Source organism: Tamandua tetradactyla, chromosome 6 (assembly GCF_023851605.1).
Source record: "Tamandua tetradactyla isolate mTamTet1 chromosome 6, mTamTet1.pri, whole genome shotgun sequence".
NCBI lineage: Eukaryota > Metazoa > Chordata > Mammalia > Pilosa > Myrmecophagidae > Tamandua > Tamandua tetradactyla.
Genome location: NC_135332.1, coordinates 166,318,901 through 166,341,957, shown reverse-complemented (window position 1 = coordinate 166,341,957; position 23,057 = coordinate 166,318,901). Strand labels below are relative to the sequence as shown.

General features: G+C 39.4%; 1 long non-coding RNA gene across 1 annotated transcript in view; it reads right to left on the bottom strand.

Moving 5' to 3' along the window:
* LOC143686482 (uncharacterized) overlaps positions 1-23,057 on the bottom strand; it is a 182,304-nt gene that overhangs the window by 140,873 nt on the left and 18,374 nt on the right. Inside the window, exon 2 of the long non-coding RNA XR_013177185.1 lies at positions 6,277-6,433. This is a non-coding gene — a long non-coding RNA (uncharacterized LOC143686482). The remainder of the gene's footprint in view (positions 1-6,276; positions 6,434-23,057) is intronic.

The window sequence follows — 23,057 nt, the reverse complement described above, 5'->3', positions numbered from 1 at the left end:
TGTCTGTCATCCCTGAGAATATGGAGTTTCAGCACCCCCAAATCAACCTTAGTAGGCTAATCATCTTCCTTTTCCATCCTTACACTTTCTCTAAAAAAACAATCCTTTTTTTAAAATCATAAACACAGCAATTGAGCTAAACCATAGGAGATTTAACTACCTGTGGAATTACAGTCAAGTCAATTAATTCATTTTTTTAATCTTCTTCATAAGCAAAGGCCCTGTCCTGATGACTTTCACAGGTAAGATGATAAAGGTAAAGAATCATATATTTGGAAATGAGAATAGCATGTGTTCTAGTTTGATAGCTGCCGGAATGCAACACACCAGAGATGGATTGGCTTTTAATAAAAAGGGATTTATTTCGTTAGTTCTTCAGAGGAAAGGCAGCTAAGTTTCAACTGAGGTTCTTTCTTATGTGGGAAGGCACAGGGTAATCTCTGCTGACCTTCTCTCCAGGTCTCTGGGTTCCAACAACTTTCCCTGGGGTGATTTCTTTCTGCATCTCCAAAGGCCTGGGCTGAGCTGTGAATGCTGAGATGAGGTATGCTGAGCTGCTTAGGCTGTGCTACATTGAGCTCTCTCATTTGAGCACCAGCAAATTAAATCAAACATCATTCATTATAGCAGCATACCTCCTAGCCAACTGCGGATATAATCAGCAACAGATGAGGTTCACATGCCATTGGCTCATGTCCACAGCAACAGAACTAGGTAACTTCACCTGGCCAAGTTGACAACTGACTAACTACCAAAGCAAGTCATCCTTCCCTGTCTTCTTAAAAATAGTTCAAATTTGACAATTTGATTTGGGTCAGACCCAGATGTGGAGTGACAACAATGGGAAAGAAACCTTGAACTCTACTTATTAACAGACCATTCTTTGATGAGTCTCATAAAGAACTCAACATGGAAAGCCTCCAGGAGACTAATCTCTTGATCCCTCAAGTCTTGGCCAGACTCTGATACTTGTGGCAGTCCCACAGAATGCCCATAAGCTGAAGTACCTTACCCCCAAAATGCTCATAAAATCATAAAATTTCATTACCAAATGGAAGTTTAATGGCCTTTATTGATCTCTTTCTAAATTTAGGGTCAAAAGTAATCTCAAAGATCATGAAAATCTTAAAAGCTATATTATCTTACCTGCTATGCAAGGAAAACCTACACATTTTATTTTTCATCTGTAGTAGACGAATCTGCTCCTAAAGCTTATATGGAAGCCCACCATGCATATCTGATCAAATATAAAATGATCACAGTGAGAAGCAGGTCTTCCCTCATCACCCCTTGCAAATCCTGAGGAATTTTTCCCTATACCACCAGGCTCAACCAAACAAAATTGAAAAACATTGTTCTTATTCCATTCTTTGAATTTATCTTCTAGTCTCTGAACACTATATTATTTTCTCAGCCTCTAAAATGAATGTCACACAATGGGCTGGCTTAACAACAGGAATTTACTGGCCCACAGTTTCAGAAATTAGAAAGCTTGCTTCTTCCTAGAGTCAGTATCTTCTGGTTGGCTGCAATCTTTGGGGTTCCTTGTCTTTTTTTTTTTTTTTTTTTTTTTTTAAAGGAAAGACAGAGAGAAGGAAGGAAGGATAGAAGGAAGGAAGGAAGGAGGAAAGGGAAACATTTTTTAAACATTTTCTTGTTTTTATTGTATTCTGTTTCTCCGTTTTTGTTACATGGGGTGGGGCCGGGAATCGAACCGAGGTCCTCCGGCATAGCAGGCAAGCACTTTGCCCGCTGAGCCACCGCGGCCCGCCCCCTTGTCTTTTTTATCACATGGAAATGCACATGATGGCAATTACTCCTTTTTCTCCAGGGTTCAGTTCATTTCCAGCTTCTGACTGCTCCCATGGCTTCATGCTGACTTTTTCTATAAGGCCTCCAGTAATAGGATTTAGACCCATCCTGATTTAGATGGTCCACACCTTAACTATAGTAACCTCATCAAAAGGTTTTATATATAATGGATTCACACCCACAGGAAGGAATTAAGACTAAGAATATGTTTTTTCTGGGGTATATAACTCCAAGCTGCCACAAACACTTTCAGAGATAGGGAACTCGGTACTTCTCAAAGTAACCCATTCTAACATGTTTTACACAATTTTGACTATGGGGGAGAAAATGAAGCAAATAAAAATGATTTATATGATATTGTGCTGCAATTTCTCTCCCTCTAGTTTCTGGCCTACTTTTGCAATCATAAATCTTGGGGTCATGTAGAATATTAATAGTCTGAGGCAGATAGTGATTTATTTTTTTAATCTGCCCAAGAAGGTTTACATTAACTCTCCTCCTTATGTTCCTGGCCCAGAGATAGTCCATATAGCATCTGATATGCCTGGAAATAATGCTTATTCCAAAACAAGGAGAATTGACCTCTTCTTGTCTGATAATTCTCCTTCCCTTGGATTGATACAGACTATAGTAAGATTATGTTGTTACTTTCTATAGAGGCTGTTAAATCGAGGCTGCTGGGAGTCACGTATTCTACCACATGGAGAAAACTTGTCTACAGTAGTAAAAGGGGGAGATTATAAAGCAAATAAAGCAAAGAAGAAAGATAGGTGAACCAATAAAGACCTTTCTCTGCATGGCTAATTTGAGATGGAATTTGTCATTTGACAACATAGTTTACTGATAATAATAAGAACTACAATGTCTTTTCCCCATGATGTCCCTTGAAGAAACTCAACTATTGGGTTACAAGTTTAAAAATTTCTTGATGGAGATACTGTTGTCCCTTGGCCATCTTTTGAACCTCATGGGTCTCGTTTTTCTTCATCCATACAGTCCACACCACATCTCCTCAGTCTCCATGGTATCTGAGATGTACTTGGAGCAAAGGGTCTGGTGTTACTTTATGATGAGTGCATGGCTCATATGACTTGGCTCCAAGACAGCAATCTAGGAAAGTATCTTCACTGTATGTCTGCTAGCCAGAATGCATTAGACAAAATTTGTAGAAAAGAATGTATGTAGTATTTATTATTCACTTTGCAACAGGAAAACTGCAGCAACCCAGAACTCTATAATCCTCTATATCCTACATGGTTTAAAAGGAGCATGCCTCAATACCACATGTTGGCTCAGGATGAAAAAACATTTTTTCTACTAGGAGGTTCTAGATTGGTTTGTCCCATGTGACTCTACTAAGACAACTTTAAAATCATCTACATTCTTTGATTTCTCCCAGATATTTAGGTAGTCCTCAACCCCTTCCAAGTCCTCAGGGTTTTATAAGAGAATTTGTAGGAGTTCCTGTTTGATCTGGATAGATACTATAACCTTTCCAGTCATAATAGGTTAATAAGCCTTTTAGGTTTATTTCTGAATTCTCAAATTCTCAGGAGGTTTCTCATTTCCCAGTTACTTTCCTATCATAAGACTTACAGAGAGACAGTGGTCTTGTTATCGAGTCAGTGAGAGTATCCCTACTTTTAACTGAAAGCTGGAGAAGTGCCATTATTAGGAGGCACCATTTTACTTTCCCAGGACCTATAAAGTCTGGCAAATTTTCCCAGTTTATTCTCCTGAGAAAATGACTGGGAAGAATCCAACATATAAGTCATTTTGGGTATTATTCCCAACATGCAACGCCATATGACTTCAAGAATCCTGAATTGGCTCATCCTGGAGGCAACTCAGTTCTTATGTGAGCTAAATTTCCATGGCTAATATCAACTGGATTACACGTACATTATTAAGGGAGAAAGAGAACAATATTGAATGTGCACCAAATCCCTTCCATGAATTATAGTGAGGGGTTTAAATGAAACATCTTTCATAGAACTAAATAAGAACCACTAAATATATTATATATATAGGATGAGAACAGATATGAAAAAAATTGGGAAGGTATCATTGACTTGAGCAGATCTTTTTTTCTGTTGAGCGGGAGGGACTAAAGACTGGGGGAAAAAGATTAGAAAATGAGATCTAAGGAAGTAGAGCCAGTAATATCAAGGCAGATGAAGGGAATTTGAGGTTATAGAAAGGTTTTTAGTTTGTTTTAAGATATAAGCCCAAAGAACATGTTTGTGTGCTATTGAGAACAAGCCAGCTAAAGGGAGAAATTAAAGATGCTGACAATAGAGGGGATAACCATAGGATATTTCCCAAGAAAATGAAAACAACAAACAGAGCCCTGGTTAAGGTATCCTAAAACACATGGTAACAGGAAAGAAATAAAAGACTTCAGGTACAGATTGGTTCAAATTGGCACATTTAGCTTCAGAAAACTGAGGAATTTTCCATCTGTTTGATTTATTGTTCCCAGCTAAGTATAAGGATGAATATATGCTGGGAATGTGGGTGGGAAGAGGGGAGAATAATGAGTTAACTGGAGTCCTATAAGGAAGGTGGGGAGAAGAATGCTACAAGTACTCTACAGAAGGCGGGAGCAAGGCAAGCTTGAGGAACCAACAATATGAGATGAGAGTGGAAAAGTAGGCATGGCTTAGGCCATGCAGGTCACTGCTGAGGATTTTGACGGTTATGCATTAAAGCTGTGGGTTGCAATTGAAAGCTTTTTAAGCATGGGGATAATATGATCATATGTTCATTTTGAAAATACCACTCTGCCTCCAAGGAAGAAATAGATTAGGGGGAGAACATAATGAACATGGGGAGGCCAACTAGGAATTTCCTGTAGTAGTCCATGTGAGAGATGGAATTAGAATGATCTATGTGGGTGATGAGCTATGTTGGTGAAATGGAGTGAGGAGGATAGGCTTAAGAGGTATTTTACTAGTAAATTGATAAGTCTTGGTTTACAAAAATGGATATAAATAGGATAGAAGGGAGAGGATAGTATAAAGATGACCCTAGGTTTTAGCCTTTGCAACTGGATGATGGTATTACCATTGACAGAAATAAGGACAATGACATGAGGATTAGTTTTGGGAAGAAAAAATTAAAAGTTTAATGTCAGAAATATTCGATTTGTAGGGTTGATATGTTCAAGAGTAGGATGTTGAACAGACATTGAGATATATGGGCAGGAAAAACAGAGGGAAAATCCAGGCTGGATACATGAAACTGAGGTTCTTTCAGGAAAGAGTGTAAGTTCTGATGATGAGGATGGAAATTTGACAATGATGACAATAATAGCTAACACTTACTAAATAATCACATTATGCCAAGCAACTTACATGGTCTATCTCATTTAATAACAAGCTCAGTGAAGTAAAATACTATTGTTACCTCTATTTTGCAAATAGGGGAACCTCCATGGAGAAAGTAAACTGACCAAGTCACATCAGTAGTAATTTTGGAGCCAGAATTTCAATCCTAAGCTGCAGGTAGAAATGAAGGCATACATGGCTAAGAGAGATTCTGTCCATATACAGTAATACCTGATAAAGTATTCTTTCCTCAAAGTAGAAATCCCTCTTTACCTATAAATCTTTTTTGCATATCGCCAATTCAGCAAATTCCTAGACTATTATGCACAAGTTACTTTTATGAATAGTTTAATGAGTGTGTATTTGCCTTTAACTGCTGGTAGTTTTAATAATTTGTTATTATAGAAGTAATAAATGGTCATTACTAGAAAAGTTATAAAGTTCAGATAAATTTAGAGAGGAAATAAAATTTGTCTATATTATCACCACAGAGAATGGAAAAAAAGAATTTTTCATATTTTAACACATGACCTAACATGCATATGTAGGCACACATATATATACATATTTGTAATAAAATGGAACATAATATACATATTAATAATAACCTATTTTAGGTAATACATTGCAAGCATCTTTTCATTAACACGTTATCAGCATTCATTAAGCAAGTATCCTTTCCTGTGACCATAACAGTCTTGTTCCTCCTATATGTTGATGCAATTAATTCCTCTCAGATGAGGTATTATTTTGCCCTTGATGACAATGGATTTGGGTGTCATTGGTGGGTGGGTGACTGGCATCCTATGTCAGACCTATCCTCTCCCTCATCCAGGAGCAATTTCTAGAGACGCCATGCACCTTTATTTTCCTCCTGACTTCCGCTCTAGTTTCACCTTTTCCCCTTCCCATAACCTCTGACTTCTTTGTTCCCAGCGTCACTGCTGCTGGTTTGTAACGTTGGTGGCATAGGAAGGAAAGCGTTTATTATTATTTTCCCTCAGACCCTGCTTTGTTAAGGCCAGGAGATGTGTTGCTTTGTTTTCAGAATTGGGTTTTATGTATATTTTGTTAAATTCCCCAATGTCCTCTAGACACCAAGGACTGGAAAATGAAAAATGACTATTATTGTTACCCTTCTTTGCCCAGGATCCTGCGCCACACATGTGTCTGACTTCCCAGCCTCCAGCCATGCTCCTCCTCGGCTGCTGTGGGCCCAAGGCCAAGGGACGCTAGTTCTCCTTCACAGTGAACACAGAGGCCTGCGCAGCCCTGCAAAACAAAATGGAGACCTGCGAAAGTTATTTAATTTATACATGGACTCCTCAGGTTTTGCAAGATTTGAGTTGCATCCTACCCTTACAGCTATAAGTGTTAAAAATCAACAAACAAACAAACAAACAAAAAAAAACGAGGAAAAGCTCAGTCAATTCAGCTCCAAAGATTTGTTTCCTCAATCCCAAACATTGACATTTTAGAAAAAGCCAGGCACTGAGTTGATTTGTTTCCTTTTCATACAGATGTTTGTCATGTGGCTTCAGATCCTGAAGGACTCTTACTTTGTTTGATTTCCTTTAAAATCTAAAATCGATCCACAAATAATTACTAAGTATGTATTGAGTATGAGACCCTGTGCCATGTATTATGGAAGTATGTAAAAGGCAGGTAGCCTAGTGTGGAAGAAAAAGTAAGACATTAAATCAGACCTGCTTTTGTCCTTTGAAGCAATGAGACTGTAGACAAGTAAATCTTACCTCTGACCTCTATTTTCTCACCTGTAGGAAAACCCCTGCCTTCTCACAGACTTGCTGTGAGAGGTGAATATGAGGATGTGTGCTGAGCAACTTCACAAGCTGTGATGTGCACACAAAAGCTAGCAGTGCCAACTGTTTGTAAAACATGCTTCCTTAACCTCAAGGAACTGATATCCTGGTTGGGAGAATTGGAGACACATATGCAAGAATTTAATAACAATATTAGAGTTAAATAATACCAGACAGAGATTCAAGACATGTTGCAAAACAATGCGTGATTAATTGCCAAAGGAGTGGAGACTCGAGAAGGCAGAAAGAGAGCAGCATGAGCTGGAATCATCAAGGGACAAATGCAGAGATTGCCAGACACCAATGAGGACGCAGATAAGAGTTCTGAGCATGATTCTGAAGAAAGACAGCATAAAAGCAACAGGAGTAGTGTGGCTTAAGACTGGATTTCCAACATTCTGAGAGGAGATAAGTGGTTTTAATAAAACATTCATTACAATTTCAGACTTTTGAATATGAGTGTTGGCAAGGGAGTCCGCGTTATTTAGTTCAGATGAAGAATTTAGAGAAAACCAGGTTCAAATACTGACTGCCCCTGTCTTGTGCTCCTGATCATGGGCTTGCCATACTGTCTCTCTAGGGTTTTTGTTTCCTGATAACCAGAGTTAACAGTTGCCTCATAGGGCTGCTAGGTTAGTGGAGTTAACTTAGCAAAAGTTGAGTTTCGGGTGGGTGGCTGGCCTTGTTCCATGGGGGAGAGAACAATACACCCCATTGTCTTAAAGGGGGAAACAGATTTGAACGTTGGATGAACAAAAAGAAAGCCACTGTGTCTGAGGTTTGCTGGATGGGTTTGTGCATCGAGAAGGAAAGAACCGGGGTTGGCCCTTGTGGGCCATGCTGAATATTATAGACTTGACTCTAATGAATAAGTTTAGAAGCCAATGGATTGTTCTAAAGGCATGGGGGGTAGGGAAGGGAGAGCTGGTGAGTGCTGTTTGTAAACATGGGAAGTGACTTATTTTGACGGGTTATGGGGTGAGCATTCATCTATTGTGGCATATTGAATGCAGAAAATTAGGTCTACCTCATTTGTAATATGTCAAATTAAACTTAGGCTTAAAGATAATACCCATCCAATATTAATACTCCCAGTGAGTTTTCATCTTGTCTTGGACCCTCCCACTTTGTGAAGTGACAATTTCGGCTTTTAACACATTTCCAACCTTGCTGGAAGTTAAAGGAACCTAGAACCTGAAGACTTGGAGTGACTAATACCTGTGTCCAGTAATCGCTTTGAGAGGTTGCTCTTCTGGGTTTCTAGGACCTAAAATCTCAAATCAAGAAGCTTTGGGGCTTGGGGGCTAGGAAATAAGGACATCCAAGCCCCAGTCTCTGAACTCCCATTTTTTGGCTGCATTCATTACAGACATGATGAACTTGGCAACCAAAAGGATAAGTGACAAGGGAAAGACACTGCGAATGGTACTGAGGACCTAAAGCCAAGTCAAGCTGGGTCTCTTCTCTAACTTGCATGTTCTTATTAAAGTAAGTTTCCCTCTGATTAAAAGTAATATATTTTCTCTTGTTTTAGTGGCAAATGACTTGTGGTTTCAACAACTCTACTGATGAATAATGAGGGAGAAAATGTTCATATGCTAAGATAGAGGCAGAATCCCTTGACAGCCAAGCCACAGGCAGAAACAGTGGTTCAGAGAAGGTGATGCTGGGTCTGCAAACAGATACCAGCTTCCCCATACTCGGAGATGCATATATCAGGAAGCAGCACTTAAGGCTGGTGCTGTTTATTGCATAGTCTCTATTTCCAAGACAGTATTTAATATACAGCAGAAAACGATTGAACACACTCTTAAAATAAAAACAGGGGTGATATTATTTCACTTCCACCTCTCTGAAATGCATACCTGCACCCCCCACCTACCCCATCTTCCCTGCTCTGTCCTATCAGGATTTGGCATACTTATCCAGGAGATGAAGTAGGACTTTTTTTTTCTTGGCACCGGGAATCGAGCCCAGGTCTCCGGCATGGCAGGTGAAAACTCTGCCACTGAGCCACTGTGACCCGAAGTAGGACTTTTAAAACAAGGTGGAAATTATTGTCCAAGTCACGTGTCTCTCCCTTTCTCTTTACCTTCCCTTCTCTTCCAATTGCTTTGGGCAAAAGTTGCCAATCTTAAACTAAAAGCTAAAAGAGAACAAACCGTAGGAAATAGATCACATCCAAGGTGCTTGCCTCTCGTCTTCTGTCGCAGATGTAATATAAACTGGCTGTGCACATGCTGCAGCAGGAAGGAAATTCAAATTCCATGCCTTAGGGCACAGACAGGACCAGGGTGAGTAATAAAATATCAAATATCCAAGAAGTCTCCATGCCTACTAATCATGGCACCATTGTCAGATTCCTCTTTTCCCTTCCACAGGCACAAAGCCCACCAAAATGGTGTGCTCGCAGGCACCCTTGAGGAACTGGGTTAGAGGCCTCTAGTTTTAGGTGACTGTTTTGAGTCCTTATTCTTTTTACCCACAGAAAATTTGTTCTAGGATTCCTAATTTCCTCTTCAAGAATCTGAGCAGTGGAGATGGTCAAATGTCCCCATCACGCAAACATGAAATGTGACACGGTGGGGAGGGAACTGGAATGTGGAGCCAAATTGCACGCGAGTCCTTCTTTTTTTTTTTTTTTTTTTTTAAAGGAAAGACAGAGAGAAGGAAGGAAGGAAGGAAGAAAGGGAAACATTTTTAAACATTTTCTTGTTTTATTGTATTCTGTTTCTCCGTTTTTGTTACATGGGCTGGGGCCGGGAATCGAACCGAGGTCCTCCGGCATAGCAGGCAAGCACTTTGCCCGCTGAGCCACCGCGGCCCGCCCCGCGAGTCCTTCTTCAATTTACTATGTGGGGACATCAGGACAATGGCTTACCCTTTCTCTGTGCCTCAGTACTTTTCTACAAAATACAGGAATAATAATAATAGTACTCATTTCAGAGGGCAATTAGAACATTAAATCAGCTAAAATGCATAGTGGAATAGTGGAATAGTGCCAGGCAAGTAAGTAACAAGCACTAGTAGTATCATTGTCATTGTCATTACCATAAATATTATTATTACATTAGAATGGCAATGTGCAACTGTTCTTGAATGTGGGAAACTGGGAAACCAAATGCACTTGCAAATCCCTACACCTTATAGCTGATGATACCAGAGTCCAGAGTAGGGACAGCGTCTAAGTTCATTGCATTAGTAGTGTAAACCCAGGACTCCTGGACCCCAGATCGCCGCTTGTTTCACTCTTCCATATCAGCCTCTCATACTGGAAAACACTGTAATGAGAGTCTGTTGGTGAGATTTAGGCATTTATGGCTAGACTTGCTTTTAAAGACAAGGTTAAACATCGAGAGAAACAAAGATTATTAATATTTTTTGCCCACTTTCTGTATACTGGGGGGTTGTGTGAAAATTCTGTATTCTGATAGGTGCACATTTTCTCATATGATATAAAGGGATAAAGGGAGATCTCAAGTCAAGATCACCTGCCCAGAGCTGGGACCCAAACCTTTTCTGCTATCCCTTCAGCACAGGTAGGAGCAAAGGAGGAGGAACCAGTCTACCCCACTTGAAACTTCTGGTTGTTTCTTGTCCTCTTTCTTTACTCAGCTGTAAAATAGACTTTAGCATTACTAAAAGGACTAACCTAACAGTCCTTCCAGGATTTCCCACCTTGCAAGAAGTAAACTGAGGAAGACCTAAGGGTCAGGTGTGCTGTGATCTGAATTCCACAGTACAAGGTAGGTTCCCAACCTCACTGTTTCCTTGAAGTTTTCTTATCTACTTCACGCTGGACTCTGATCTGCTGGTGACCTTTTCATTTCCACATTCAAGAGTCTCCCCTGATACATACATACTTATCTAAGTCATATCTTTCCTCATCTAGGCTAGAAGACATTATCGACAGCATATGTATCAACTCTATTCACGTCAGCTTCCTTTTAAAAGAAACTGAAATTTAAATATTTGCTCACCAAATCTACTAATCTACACCTAATATAAGAAAACCTGCAGTGACAATTGATTTTACTTCCTTTATCTTTGCACTGTTTTTTTTTTTTTTTCATTCTAAATGTTAGCTTTCTTTATTTTCATTGAATTGCGGGTCCAAGCTCAATGCCCAGTGCTGCTTGGTGGGGGCAGAGATGGCAAGAAGGTTTCCCCTGGCTGCCCAGTGCTGGCGGTGTCCCCCTTGACCCCTGCCAGTGCGGACCAGGGAAGAAAGTGTCCATCTGCTCCTGCGAGGTGGAGGCCAGAGCTGCCGAGTCTGGATCACCTTCCACCACTGTGTGAGGGGTTGGGAGATGCCGGATTTCTGCGATTTTCCTCAAGTCCTGGGGTCCCCTATCCAGCCCACCTTCTTGTTTCCATCTTTTGGAGTTCTCTTCTGGCTGTCTGCTGTCTCATTTCTAGGGTTTTCTGGTTGTACTTAGCAGAAATAAGTCTGTGTCCTTTTGTCTCAAACCAGAAACCTCAAAAAGATTCTATTTTCATAACATCATCTGTGAAACTTCATTTCATTTCACATTTACTAGCACATTTAGCTCCAAATGTGCCTCTTCTGCACCAAAGCTCAAAGAATTGTCTGTCTCTTGGCTTTAAATGGTTTAAACTTCACATTTGTGAATTACTGTGCCCATGTCCAGGTACTAGAGGATAGAGGTGGCAGCCTTTGGAGTCAGACAAATCTAGTTTGTTCATTCTTGCACACTCTACGTATCACTCGCCTCCTGTGTTCTCAGTTCCATCATCTGGGAAAATAAGTATCATGAAGGATTACTATTATGATAAATTGAGATAATTATGTAGAATGCCGTGGGGCGGTGGGGATGGGGGTGGGGGCGAGGCAGTCACGTAACATATGAACACTCAAAAATATTAATTCTTTGATAGTACTGTGCCACAATATTTTCACATGTCTTCAGTTGTTCATTCTTAATTACAAACATCTCAAGGAGGCTTCCTTTTCTTTTATAATTCCCTTTTTCCCAGTGTCTGCTACCTTTGTATTACCCAGATAATTGTTTCTCTCTCTTTTTAAAGCACCTTGAAGGGTTCCTCTCATTATCTGCTCCATCTGTGCTTTTAGCCTCACTGCAGCTCAGGAAGGAAGTTTTTATAGCCATTGTTACCCAATTTCCATACTGAGTCTAAAGGAAAGGGGATCCCATACTGACCAGAGTCTGGAAAATAATCACCCCGGCCTCAGAAGCTTGGGATTTTACTTACAAGCCATTTTATTTCGTCATCCAGTTTTATATAGGTCACATGCCCAAACACACACACACACACCCCAAATCTGATCCAATTCTAGGTCAGATTCTCTAGCGAAAAGTTTTCTGAAAATCTGTGACTACTCCCCCGTGTGCAGAGAGGGCACCTTTATTTGTTATAGTATGCTTGTCCCCAGGGTTCTGTGGTCTGAGAAGGGAAACTGGAGTGCCCCAGATCATGCTTCCTGCTTTATAATTATTAGCTGAAACCCAACCCAAGGCTTCAAGGCGCTTGCCCTCCTTAACACATCTGCCAGCACCCTCCCCTTTTTCTCTGGTCTGGCCCTACAAGAGGAGCTCCTAAACAAATAAACTGAAGCATGCACGTGGTCACCAAAAGATCTCTGTGGAAAGCAAGCTATAACAAGAAAAAAAAAACCTGACCCAAGCAGCCCCAAGGCCTGCTGTTCCTTTGTTCACTGCTTCTCTGAGATGGAAGCAACCCAGAGGTGGATATTACAAAATCATGGCCATTACAACTGAGTCCACACTTTCCCTAAAAATAACTTGGGCGTGGGAATAGCTGACTAAGGCATCCGGACCATCTGCCTTTCTGGAGGGAGATAAGTGTGATAAGGATCCTAATCTTTTATATGTATTAAACTAAAATTTACTGAGTCTCTACCTAGTATGTCAACTTATTGGCTAAGATAGTCTTTATGTGCATCTAAAATGAAGGGAGAAAGAATAAAGGAAACTAATATTTATTGATCATCTACTCTGTAAAGGAATAAACCAAAGATAGAGCATATTTTTCAAGCTAATTTGAAATGTGAAATCCTGATATGGGTTTATAGAATTGGAATACTATTGCTATGAAGTAGGAATTTCTTTTTAACTCTATCTTCAGGATATGGAAAATAGAAAATAATTTTATATAGGGCCATATGTGTTACTGAGAAATTAAGATTTAAGGGATAATTTTGATTACTGAATTGTTATATAGATATTCCTTTTTGCTTTCTTATATATTGGAGTAGACAGAGGGAATACCTGAAATCTCAAAATTGTAGTCCAGCTGCTTTGATCTCTGATGATGATTGTATAGCCCTTATCTTCTGCCCCTGTGATTATGAAAACCTTGCGTGACCAGCCTTCATTTGTACCCATTTATCCAGTTTTTCAACTTTAGAGTCGTGTGGTCACTAAAGACAACCCCTTAGGTTTGTTAATGAAGGGTCTTGGGTCAACCCAGAACTAACCTACCCCAAGTCCAAAGTTATCTTGATAACTGAGACTGTATCTAACAAAAGTAGGCCCACCTGACATGAATAGTAGCTTAGACTTTAACCTATAACCTACAAATCACCTATATCTCATTCCACCATTTTCTTACACATATTCTGTGACTAAGCACATAATCCATCTGTGCATGTGCAACAATTAGATCACCTCTAAATACATCATCTGGGGCTACTGTGCTCATTATCCCAAATCCTGCCCATCTTTTCTCTAATATAAAACTATCAGAATTACTGCAGTTTGGGGAGACAGAGTTTGGACTGAAAGGCCATTAGCACTCCAACAATGCGCCTAGTAAAAAATTCTTTCTCTCTTTGAAACCCCAGAGTCTCGGGAATTGGTCATTTGAGCGCATCAGGCAAAAGAATCCACTGCCTTTGTCTGGTAATATGTACAAAGGAAGACAATTGAAAAGAATTTAAGTACCTAGGACTTAAGAGGGTTATGCTAGGGTGAACAAATGAGTTGTATAGAGGCCTACTCTATATTAATTCATTCATTATCTCATTCATTCAGTATGCATTTATTGAATGCCTACCATGTACCAGGCAATGATTTTAGGTGTTAAGAATATAACAGGGAACAAAGGTCACAAAAATCCTTGCCTTCCAAAAGCTTACATTTGACTGGGTGAAAAGAGATAGATACTAAAAGAGATGAATAAATAAAATATATAGTATGTTTGGTGGTGAATCTAAGAAAAAGATTCAGTGACATGGAATGCAATACTGAGTGCGGTGGGGAAAGGTTGCAAGTTACACAGACTGCATGAAAATGCTTCACTGAGATGACAACATTCGTGTAAAGAATTCAAATATATGGGAAAGAGCCACAAAGATACCCAAGGAAGGAGCAATCCCTGCAGGGAGAACATCAGGTTGAAGCTCTTAGCTGAAACGGTTCCTGGTACATTTGAGAAGTGTGAAGAAGAACAGTCTGTTTGCAGCAGAGTGAACAGGCGGGGATCAAGACAAGGTGAGAGAGAAAATGATGGAGTGCATCAGGTCACATAGGGTGCTGTAAGTGACTGACAACATGGCTTTGACCCTGAGTGAGATGGGAGGTCTTCTCACTTGGAAGGAAAGATGGTGAGGATGATCTGGATTGCATTTTAACCTGATCCCTTTGGCTGCGGTGTTGAGACTAGACTGGAGGGAACGGCAAAAACAAGGACAAGTTAGGCAACATCTTACAATAAATCAGGTGGCTGATGATCACACCCAAGGTCACAGACATAGAAAGTAACAGAGTCAGCATTCAAACCTTGACATGTCTGACTCCAAAGCTCAAATGCTCTTCCTTGTGCAACACCAACCTCTTGGGACAGATGATCTGACCGAAGATGACTATTCATGGTGTGGATTTCCTTTCTACGCATGGCCAAGGCAAAAAGTTACTTTGAGTTCAGTGCTATGTTGGACTTTTCTCTTTGCCTATTTTATGAAACCTAATCAGAATATTATTTATTAGCATATAATGCACCATATATAAAAATATATTAAATACATTTTATACTATGTTTGGTTTTTAAGTGTCCTCATTTCCTCAAATTCTAGTTATTAATGTGTACAATCTAGAAAGACCTTGAAACCTAGAATCTTGTTGAGCCTAGTAGAAAACACCCTATTGAAATGCCTTCTGGATTTGGTTAAGTGCTTTTTTCAACACTGATTATCAGCTCAGAAACAAAGGTCCCTCTCTTCTCTTCCATTTAGGCTCCACTTAGTAGCAGAAACCACGTGGTTTCCCTTTGGAAGAGGAAAAAGAAAATGAAGTGTCATCGTCTAAAAGTTAATTATTTGATGGTGGCTAACCACATTAATCCATTCCTGCAGAAAGACGCTGGTAGGGAAGGTGGTGCTGTATTACTTTTCCCTTCTAGAGATGGCCCTGGGGTCATAGTTATTATGCTCATTTCCCACACCCCCATGACCTTGCTTTTATCATCTCTCATCTGGGTTATAATAACAGCTTTCTTACTGGATGCCCTTGACAGTCTGGGTTTTTTTCAATCCATTCCTTGTGGGTGAGCTTTTAAAACTGTGAATCTGCTTGTATTCTTTCTTTGTTATATCTAAAGACTGGATTGTCCAAATATCCGAATAAATTTCAAAAATTTTAAACTTGTTTCCAAACTCCTTCATGGTCTGATCCCAATTATAAATGCATTTTTATAATAAATTTAAGACAGGTACATTGTTATTTCTATTTTACAGTTGAGAAAAGTAAAACTTCAAAAACTTTACTAATTTTTCTCATACCTACTATGCAATGTCTCAGGAATCAAACCCAGAATCTGTGTTTGTATTCTGAGTCAGATCAGCTGTGTTGAAATGACTGCGCTTTTCTGAATTTTTTTTCACTTCTCTATTTTGTGGCCATAAACAAATCTTTCCACACAGATTATCTCTTAGGAAATGTTCTTGTTATCCCCAAATGTTTGAGATCCACCATCTCTGTGTTCTCTCCCCACCCTGTTCTCAACATTGCCATATCATTGTGTCCAAGTGTAATCACAAATTTTTCTATCTGTTTCCACTACCAAACCATGAGTTATTGAAGGCAGGGATATTGTCCTATTCATCTTTGCATTTTTGGTATCACAGTGTCTATACACAGCATAAACTCAGATAACTGTATGATGACTAACTGAGTGGATACATGAATGAATGAGGGTAGTTCTATCCCTCGATTTGAGCAGAGTGCACTGAGCCCTGTGGTTTTAAATATCACCTAACTGGACCAAGGGCCCAACTAGATCACATTATAGAGTTATTCAGGGAGGCAGAAAGTAGGAGAAAAGGTGGATAGCGTCCTTAAGAGGTGCAGAAACAAAACTTGCATAGATTATTGCAACCCCTCATGGCACCACTCCCTTTTCCAACCCAGCTTGGATGACAATCCTGGCTATTCCACTGCCATTAGGATACATTTTGGCTTACTTTACTGTCACCTCATCTTATCTGGTTGCTTATTTAAGACAGAAAATGTCTGTATAAACATACTAAAAGTGGGAGGAAATTGAGAAAGAAGGTCAACTTTTACATGCACTGGACCATGGCTCTTCTTTGAATGGTCCATCTCCAGACTGTCATCACTGTAGGTCAGACAGGACTGAGATTTAAAACATGAAGACTAGCATCTTAGTCTCCTAGGGCTGTCATAAAAAGCTACCCCCCTCTGGATGACCTAAATTAACAGAAATTGATTGTCTCACCATTTTTGAGACTATAAGTCTGAAATTAAGGTGTCAGCAATGCCTTGTTCTAGCTGAAACTTGTACAGGAGAATCCTTCCTTGCCTCTTCTGGCTCCCAGCGTTTGCTGAGAATGTTAGCATTCTTTACCTTATAGATCCATCTGCCTCTGTCCGCATATCATCTTCTACCCTGAGTCTGTCTGTAACTATGTTTGAATTTCCTCTTCTTTTAAGGACACCCATCATATTGGATTAGAGCCCAGCATAATCAGGTTTGGCTTCACCTTGCCTAATCTTATCTTCAAAGACTCTATCTCCAAACAAGGCCACATTCATGGGATTCGGGGTTAGGATTTGAACGTGTCTTTTTTGGGGGTGGTGGGGGCACAATTCAACCTAATTAAACTAGGCTAGGAGCCTGTTTTTTGAGGCTTCTCAACATATTTACCAAATATTTGTTAAGCATTATTTGTCAATACCGTTCTAGTATGTGGGTATCACAATGGACAGGAGAGCCCAAATCCCTGCTCTTTTGGTTCCATTTCAATGGGAGAGACAGACAGTGTATAAGTAAATGACAAAGATGAATACATGCATATATATGTTTACATATGCATATTATGTAAATATACATAATTTCAGGAAGTGATATGTACAATGAAGAAAAATAAAGCATAGTAAGAAGATAGGGAGGGATGGAGGGACCAACTTTTAGGTAAAGTTCTGAGGAACACCTCAGAGAAGATCAAATTTGGACAGATTTATAAATATAGTAAGGGAGTCATGAGAAGTTCCAGGGCATAAGAAGTTCTCTTCAAGAGAACACCAAGTTTAAAGGTCCTAAAGCAGACAAACATCTGTTCCTCTGATGAACAGAATGAAACATATTATGGTTGTGGTGAATAAGAAACTAGGAATTGAGGTAAGAGAACGAGTTAGAAATCAGTCAGTACCTACCTTTATAAGGCCATAGTAAAGAATTAAGATTTTAAGTGTCATGAGAAGATTCTAAATAGAGAAGAGGATTGATTTATGCTTTTAAAAGACCAGAAAAGGGAAAATCCTCACTGTAACCTTGGAAGAGATCACGATGGCTTGGTCTTCAGAGATAACACACATGGTAAGAAGTCATCAGATTTAAGATGTTTTCAAGAAAAACTGACAGTATTAATTCATTGGTTGAATGTGGGATATAATAGAGATGAATCAAAGATAATTCCAGTGGTTTGGGCCTAACCTAAACAACTTGAGTGAATTGTGATATTGCTTTCTGAGTGGGGAATTCGAAGGAAAGACGAGGGTTGAGCAGGAGAGGTGGTGAAGGATGTAAGGCACAAATTTTGAGTTCAACTTTGCTCTTATCTTGCTTGAGCTATCTATTAGCCAACCAAGTAAAAATATCAAGTAGAAAGTTGGTTTATGATTTGGTGGCACAGAGGAGATAAATAATCTCTGGGAGAAATCCATATACATGGTATGGGAGGCAAAAAAAAAAAAAAAAAAACCCTTCAGCAAAGCATTTTCCTCTTTACATAACAAATGAGATGGTCCAAAAATTCATATGTCCTCAAGGAAAAGGAAATTGTCCCTAATGTGACCTTATGAATCTTCCTGTTTTTGCAGTTTGTCACCATTAACAAGAATATTCCATGACTCTTTAAAGCCTCACACCTTTAGCAATATTAAATCAGAAGTTTGGGTGGGGAGATTGACAAAAATACTCAAATATGACATGTCATGCTTAATCCTCTCATTTCCTGTCACACAGGTATAGACATAGTGATATAAAACCCTCACAGCTATACGGCAATTTAAAAACAATTGCCATTCCCTTAGATCCTACTATACAACTGGTACTGCCAGGAACTACACAGGCGAACACAAGCCAACAATATCAAGGTTCTATTTTAAATTCATTTTCACACATGAGGAAAATTAGCTTTAGACAGGGTGATTAATTTCTTGAGTCCAACAATTGGTGAATGGTAGATCCTGCATTCTAATCAAATTCTTTTAACTCTTAAGACCTCCAGGCCCTAGTAAATCTTCATTGGTATCTTTACAGCAAACCACACACTTAACACAATTATATAAATTATTTAGTTATCACAAAAAACTTGTGAGATATAAGGGTTCACTTTCCTTTTTTTTATTTTTATTTTATTTTATTTGTTTATTTATTTTTTACATGGGCAGGCACCGGGGATTGAACTGGGTCCTCTGGCATGGCAGGCAACCATTCTTGCCTGCTGAGCCACCGTGGCCCAGGTTCACTTTCCTTGAGTTATAGAATTTGACTTGGTCCAAAAAAGATGGCATGGAGGTGGAATGAATTCTCTATCAATGTGTATCTATGAGACCTAAATACGAATATTAGAGAACGTGTAAGCAAGAGAGAAAAGCAAGTGGGTAAAGAACAAGTATGATCAAAGAAGTCTTCTTCCAATTCTAAGTTGACACTTTTACTTCAAAATGATTAAATAAAAAGTAATATATCAGGATATCCCACCCACAGTGATTGTCACTAAAGCTAACTTTTTAATGAACTGGCTTTTCTTCAAAATTTAAAATCAACCAAAAATATATTTGAATATGGCTTAGAAATCTTGAACATGATATTGAATTGGGTGTCGTGGAATCTGTATGCTACTTTTAGTCTGCTTAAGTCAATTCCCTTTCCTGGACCTTGTTATCTATACATGGTGATAGTGTACTAAGTAGCCCTAAATTCTCTGAATAGAAGAATCAGTAATTTCTTATGTCACAATGATGAAAAGATTTTCAGATCCTTATTTTCATTTTGTTTATATAACAACTTGAAATAAGTCAAACAGGCCTAATTATTCCCATTTTATAGATGAAAATCAGTGGCTTTCACAAATTCATATAGCCAATAAGTGGAAGAGATAATACTCAAATAATGCAGACCTTCTTTGTACTCAACTAAGAAGGGGTCCTTTTCCTAAGTAGTTATTGATTAGCTAAACTGAGCAAGGCATGACAGTAGTGCTGGGATGGCTTCAGAGGCATGTACTGTTCTCATAACCAAAGTTTAGTAGAGGCACATACACAACTAATTACAAGTTAGAATGGCAAGTATCCTATAAAGTGGAGTTTCATCATATTGAGAGAATCATGGAAATTTTGGCAAAGGGGAGGTTTGAGATAGATTATGTTATTCATGGGATATTAGCATGTGGAGATAAGTAGAAAGAGGCATTTAAAATAGAGAGGCAGGTATAGACAAAGTTCAGTAATGAAGAACTCATCAGGTTTATATGAGAAACAGCCTGGCTAGAACTAATGGTGCCTGAGGAGAACAATGATTTCAATTCTTGAGTGAGAGGAATTTGTCTAAAGAATCTGGATCTATTCCAAAAACCATCTCTTTGATGATGATTAGGCCAAAAAAGTCTGAAGAAGCTTTTTGAGAAACTCTTGGACAGAATGACTCAAATGCACTACCATCTTCTGAAATATATTGGCTGTTCCCACCATATTTGTTCTATGGTCCAGTAATATATTTTATAAAATAACTTTAGCCTGAATGGTACAAGCAGGTATGTGGGGGGTGGGGGTGGGGGGTGAACATGTTGTAATTTCTACCGTAAGGTCAATTACTTGGGAATTGACACCCCAGGCTTTTGATCATAAACCCTATCCCGGAGGCAGCTATCACAAAGATGTCAGTTCTTTTTATCTCCATTCAAGAGCAAGGATCATATTAAGCAACGTAATATATGTTATGAAGGGGGTTTTAATTGGTGAAATGTGAACATAATGGATATGAGAAATGAATATTGGTAAACTTAGCAGGGTTTGACATCAGCAGATTGGCTGGAAATGCTGTAGAGACTATCTCTTCCTTTGCAGAAGTAAAATATAAAGCAGTGTGTTGACTCAAGTGCCTAAATCTTTAGGAATGAAGCACTAGGATTAATTTCTAAGTGATTCTCTGCCCAGCCCCTGATCTGGACAATTCTTGATCATGTAATTTCATTCTAGCTAGACTTTTTGGCTATACTCTAGTGAAAATTTGGTCACACTTGCCTCAAATGACTCTAAAGTTCTATTGGAACACCTAAAATGGCAGAGAGCTGGAACTCCATTGAGCTTTTCAAAGAGGTAATAGGACGACTGATGATTTTTTTGTCAATAAATAATCATATGAGTGCTTGAAATGGCCCAAGACTTGTTTGATTTTCATCTAACCTAGTAGTGGAATTGTGAAGAAAAGACCCACAACCCTAAAATATCCCAAATGACTTAAGACTAAGCCTACTTACCAAAATAGTTACACAAACTGTGAACAGCCAAATTGCCTTAGAGAAATTCACAACAATAATCTTCTGAACATCCAGAACCAAGCAGAGTCCAGAGATAAATATTAACCTACCTTCCCAGGCCCTGATCCAAGAGGCAGAACTTTTCTTGCAGGCTTAAAAAAAATTCCTAAAGAGGGGAAGTCCAGATTGGGTTGAAGCAAGGAAGAGAATAATTTATAGCAGTAGCCAGTACTTAGAGAGTGCTCACCATGTGCTGTGCATTGCTCTAAGCACTTTGCACGTATTGGCTCATTGACTCTATAATAACTCTATAAGTTTATATTTTTATCCTGATTGAACAAATGGGGAAAATGAGGCATGGAGAGGCAAATGATTACCCAAGTTCATACATCTGGGTAACGGCAGGTCCAGGATTCAAATCCAAGTAGCGTGTCCCTTGGAGTCCTTAACTTAACCATTGCACCCCACTACCTCACACACAACTGAACAGAAAGTGCCTAGGAAACCTGGTCTCCTGACATCCATCTTCAACCGTGGGACCCAGGAGGTCAGGGACCTTTCCAGAGAGCCTAAAGGTTAATGATAGTAAGATTCCTTGACTTGTGGACATAACACTTGGCAGGTTCTAGAGCATTTTAGTCTACGTATCTAGCTCAATCTTTCCTCACAACAACCCTGGGAGGAAGACAGAAATGAGACTGTTGTCTCTGCCTTACAGATGAGGAGAATGAGCCTTGGGGAATTTAAACAAACTGTTCAGTGTAAGATAACTAGCAAGTGATGGATGAAAGAGTATGACAGAGTGGACCTACGTTGAGGTGTTGACAGCTCCTGCAGTTATCACTAGATCACGCCTTGTAGCAACTGGTATTTGTGGCCACCTCAGAGTCAATCCACACAAGCTCTCTTTTATGTATGTCACCTGACAATTCATTTGCAGAATGACTTTTCCATATGCCATCTCATTTAATTCAGTCCTCACCTGCACCTAGTGCATGCAGGAGGAGGAGGTGTTAACCCGATCTGTTGATGAGAAAACTCAGCTTCACAGAAGGTCAACGATGCCTGCAGGACTTATGAATATATATCAGACAGAGACAGAACTCAAATCCTCTGACTCCAGATCCAGACATACATTAATATTCACAGCAAGACAAATTCAGGGCTGTCATCTCACCAATGGGGTTTAAAGTTAAGCATTTTTAGCAGCACTTTTCTCTCTCCCTCTGTTTTTTTCTCTTGGGCTACCCCCACCCCTCTTCAAACCACACATCCCTTTTGCATCACTGAAATGCTATTACTATTCAGAGCCAACAAAGATACCATTAAATATTCTTAAAACAGAAAGCATTTTTCCAAGAAATACATGTTGTGACTCCTCACCAAGGCAACACGGAATTGATGACGTGAGTGGAGAAATGTCTTAAGACTGTTTAGCAACAGACTGAGACACCCAACTGCCCAGTCAGCGATTAGAGGCAATGATGGGTTATCCACTGACCTAGTGTCACAGAACTTCCCATCAGAATTGGCTTTTGACGCATTAACAGGAATTGAAGTTACTGATCTCAGAAGATTGGTTGGAGAGGAAATAGAGCATCTGATGACTGAATTTCCCATCTTAATAAACTCTTAAGACAAGGGAAAGCCTATACTTGGAATCTCCGTTGTGTCATCTAGAAAATGGGAGCTAAAGTAATCAACTTAATAAAAACCAGAACCAATCAATAGCTAGTTTGCCTCATAAATCCTGAGCCTTTGTGACTGAAAGATAAAGCTACCCAGGCACCTTGGCCTTCACCTTAGACTTTTAGGGGAGGATGAGGTGATTTATGATGGAATTTGCATAGGCAAACAAATCCCCAGCTGCAAGCTGCCTGCCCTGAAGTTTCATGGTTCACTAAGGATTAAGATTCCTGGAACTCCTTCTGGGTGGCTAGAGGCTCTGACAGATATACTTTCCCACTTAGTTTCCTGACTCTGTGGTAGGTATCCCTTCATCTAGAGGCATGATGAAGTTTGACTCTACCCAGGAGGAGTGAATCAAAGATTGTGAGCTGGGCAGGCTCACATTTTGTGGACTTCATT